Below are 4,917 nucleotides of genomic sequence, written 5' to 3'. Positions count from 1 at the left end.
AACTGCAATGAATGGATCTGTTTTCTTTAAACAAACAAAGGAAGCAGATTTGTGGCTAAGTGCAGGGCCGAAGGGCGAGCACAAACGCAGGGAGCTGAAAATTCTGTCAGCAGGAGCAAGTTCATGTCTCCTAGCAACGAGAAACTGGAGGAAATTGGTGTGGTGTTAGTGGTGCATTCACAGCTCTGCTACAAAGAGGGCGAGAGAGAGAGAGAGTTTTGGTGCTGTAATAACACCCAGGAAATAAGCTAGAACAGCATAATAATAATAATAATAATAATAATAATAATACAATCCTAACACTGGTATGCAAACACGAAGACAGTGACCTACACCGAGATGCTAATGGAGATGTAAAATAAAATCAGTGTCCTATTACAGTGTTCTTATTAAATGTAAACTGACGCACATCGAGTGATTATGCAGCGGGACAGGGCATGACTTCCGGAAATAAACAGAAGCACAGAGATCATGACTCATGAGCAAGGCACAGATTGGGGATATAGACCCCTTCGCATGTTTGTAAACAAACCGACCGTTGCCAGGATGCGCGCGCAGCCTGGACCCAGAAACAATGGCGCTGCTCATAGACCGGCATTATGAGCTGTCAGATTATGCCAAACAATTGTCATTACAAGATCGAGAATGCTACATAAATAATTTAACTCTAACAAGTGGACATCGCCTACCGGATCCGCATTTAATTAAAGAGTGGACGGACGATGTTAGTAAGTTCCCTGGTATACAATGGCCAGATATATACTCGTACCTTATTGACAAGACTTCAGTGTACACCCACGAAAAACTTCGTGCCTACAAGTCTTTAGACGCATATGATTGTTATGTGCGGGCATGTACAGAACATGTTTTACACTGAAATTGTTTTAATCAAATTATGCCAGTGATGTGATGGCAATGTGGCTTTAGCTACAACAGCAAATACCAACACTAAACAGCAATTTGCAGGAGGTAATGGCATGAAAGGAATGATAGTGTAAAGAGTGCAGCTAAGAGAAATCAGAGCTGCGTAAAAAGCGAGAGGCAGAGAGCAGAAATGAAACTGAACGGGGCGGGAGCTAGGTTAGAGCAGTAAGTTGGCATTTAGAGTGAGGGCACACAATTTTACCTTTCCATCCTTGCTTTAAAATTGTGATTTTCAGCATACACAAATAATGATGAGTCAAGCGAGACCTCTCCTACAAACAAAATTGCATGCAAAGCTAAGTTAACATGCTAACAATATTCATTACATTGTGTAACTATGACCCAGCTAATCAGACAAACGTTACCAAAGTATTTTGCTACATCAATAAACGAAGACTAGAAAGAATAAAAAAGAAAGATTTAATAAATAGCCTGATCTTACCTGTGATGAAGCGGGCTCTGCAAACCCGCGCATTTTTGATAGTGCTTTCATCCCAGTCTACACGTTTGATGGCTTGTAGCCATAGACGTCGGCGATTTTTTTGGAATGGGTGAGATCCTGCTGGAATTCTGTACATTTTAACCCCATCACTGCTACGATTCTGACACCCGACAGCACAACAACTAGGCATTTCTGAGTCTTTTTTGGGTCCAGGCTGCGCGCGCAATTTCCGCTTTCGTATGAATGACGTTTACTGCGAAGGGGTCTATATGAAGGTTGCCATAACAGCAGAAGGTAAAATGCGCACATGGTAAATAAGATGAAGGATGAAGCCTTGGTCAGTGTGAGATGACTGGTGTAGGAACTGCATAGGAGGGGAAAAAAAGAAAAAACCCAAACCTGTCCATGTGTGTTGCCTTCATTTGTTCTTTGGTGTTTTTTTTTTTTTAGTTGAAATGAAAATGCAAAAACAAAAAATCTGATTTTTTGTTTTGCTTTGTTTTTTGGGGAAGCCATGGCCTAATGGTTACAGAAGCAGCTTTGAGACCAAATGGTCGCTGGTTTGATTCCCTGGACCAACAGGAATGGCTGAAGTGCCCTTGAGCAAGGAACCTGAACTGCTTTCCAGGTTGCTCTAAGTATGTTGCTCTGGATACGAGCATCTACTAAATGCCTGGAATGTAATGTTTTTCTTGGCACACACTGGGAGCAAGGTATGCAAGTGATACATTTTAGGTGATTTAAAATCTTCTCAAATATCACCACCTGAATTTTTTATTTTTATCCGCAATGTCATCCTCCTTTAAAGCTAGACGGCCTTTTGATTTTGTAAAATCTGTGAAATTTAGATCCCTCTGAAATTTGGTCATTGTGATATATGTTTATTTATGAAATACCTCAGAAAAACAGGCCATTCTGTGGCTGGGAAGTTATTTAATTTGAAGGGATTCCCGAGCAAATAACGTGCATGAAATCACTCGCTTCGTGCAGTCAAGCAGACAGAGGAAGTCAGTGTGCGTATGCGCAGGCTTACTTTCTTCTTCTTCTTTTGGGATTTACAGCAGCTGGCATCCAGTGTTGCATTACTGCCATCTACAGGTTTACCTTTGACCGTGCCCTGACAGTTACATCATTCTGTCGCTAAACGAACAGCTGATCACACTGAGGTGCTCGCTGACCACTGATATTTATTAGTTTGGTCCTGCGTTTCCTTTCCTTCGCAACATAACGTCTTTTCTTCTTGCTTTCTGTTACTGTAGTCAGTCTTTCACGTTTCATTTGCATCCTCCATTTTTCTCTCCTGTTTCAAATTTGTATCTCATGATGCCTTGCACAAACGGGGAAAGCCCACCACATCATTCATGACGTAGTATCTTGGTGAAGCAGGAAAAAATAGCAGAGAATTTAGGGCCACATGGCCCTAAATTCATTAACTGTTCTCTTTAAAAAACGAATAAAATTGGAAGTCTGTGATTCGAATTCAGTCGCTTTTGGTCCACTAAACAAAAATAAATGGGTGTCAGGGAAAATTCTTTTTATGACCTACAGCTGAAAAATCTGAAAGGCAGTCTACCTTTAACATCTCGCATTGCTATTTCTCAAAAGCATGTCATGGTCCAGATTAGCATTACATCAGACAAAAACTCTTCTTGCGAGTAGCTAACTAGTAGGTAATTGCTGATACACATCCAGGACATTGATGACCGTTTATTAATTTTAGTCTCTTAAAGAATCTGAAATAGTAAAAAATAAATAAATAATCAAAGGAGAAATATAACAGCTTTTTGCATTATTTATTCCTTTTGTTATTTTAAAGCCAAAAACATCTCATATGAACAAATGAACGCAATGTACATGGCCCCATCCCAGGGACTGCTTTTCTCTTTACTGTCAGGTGAATGCAATGAATAAGATGCAGGAAAAATCCAGAGAAAGCGACAGAAACCACACAAAGACCCTGTTTACACTTGGTTTTAATGACCTTGGTTTTTAACAACCAGTCTGATGACGCAGTGTGACTCGATCACTCAAACCTCTTCCTGAGGAGGTCTAGGACACATTTGACCACATTTCTTTTGTAGTGTAAACACTGACGCGTCCTCGACAAGGATGTAACAGGAAAATACGTTGTAAATGCAGGATATGGTGGTTGTTTTGGTGCCAGTGTGCCAGTGCTGGAAAAACATAGAGAGGAGCACTGATGTATGTGGTTAGAGTGCAATTGAAACCAGCCACTTTATTAGGAACACCCATCCACCTGCTGTTTGATGTAGTTCTCTAATCAGCCGATCCCTTGACAGCAGCACGATGCATCAAATCATGCAGATACAAATCAAGAGCTTCAGTTAATGTTCACTTCAAACATCAGAATGGGAAAAATCGTGATCTCAAAGTGTGACTTTCTTTCACTGTAGCATGGGTGTTGGTTTAAGCCAGATGGACTGCTGGTTTGAGTATTTCAGAAACTGCTGATCTCCTGCGGTTTTCACACACGCACGCATGCACGCACGCACGCACACACACACACACACACACACGCCAATATCTACACCTTACACAGAACGGTGCGACAAACAAAAAACACTGAGTGTGTGACAGTTTTGTGGGTGGAAACAAACGCCTTGTTGATAAGAAAGAGAGGTCAGAGGAAAATGGACAGATTGGTTCAAGCTGCCAGGAAGGATATAGCAACTCATAGCAACTCTTTACAACTGTGGTGAGCAGAAAAGCATCTCAGCATGCAACAGCAGAAGAACACATTGGGTTTCACTCCTGCAGCCAAGAACAGGAGTCCTAGAATCAAGAACAAGTTCCTATTAAAGTGGCCGGTGAGTTAAGGAAATCTGGTGCTCAGGCCTGACGTAATAACTGTTCACGCGTTCCTTTGACCTTCTAGCTGGAAGACGCATGATCGACACGGGTATAAACAGTAATGTGTCTCGGCTGTCCTTTTGTAATCTGATCATCCAAGACACATTTTAAAACCGAGTGTAAACAAGGGCACACTGTCTGTCTGTTTGTCCCTTTATGCACACATACACATTGATTACTTCAAAATGAGAATTAAGAAAGCCAAAGCGAGAGGATGGAAACAGAATCGGAGATAGATATAAAGTATAAAAGTTTCTTTCAAATGATAACTTAATTTCAAACACAGTATTTCGACAGCATTAATATCAGTGACTCAAGAATGTCAGTCACTACACTATTAAAAGTACTTGTGAAAATTATTTTTTTAAAAGTTATTGTACAAGAATCACTTGTAAGAGAATTATTATTATGCATGCCAAATTTAAGAACAATGCTCAGAGCAGATCTAGGTGTATATCTACCCATGAAGATGAATTCTATTCTATTCTATTCTATTCTATTCTATTCTATTCTATTCTATTTATTCCTCTTTCTTAGAACCTTGTGATGTGAAACCATTGCTGAAACACAAGTAACGTTTATAAGTTTATAATCATGGCATTTCTGATTGTTATATTCCAAGGTGAGCCACGCCATACGGATTAGACTGGAGTTTTAACAATATGGCAAGTGGTTTCGGT

The sequence above is a fragment of the Neoarius graeffei genome, chromosome 23 (assembly GCF_027579695.1).
Source record: "Neoarius graeffei isolate fNeoGra1 chromosome 23, fNeoGra1.pri, whole genome shotgun sequence".
Lineage (NCBI taxonomy): Eukaryota > Metazoa > Chordata > Actinopteri > Siluriformes > Ariidae > Neoarius > Neoarius graeffei.
The sequence above is the reverse complement of the archived record's forward strand: the minus strand, read 5'-3'. Positions refer to the sequence as shown.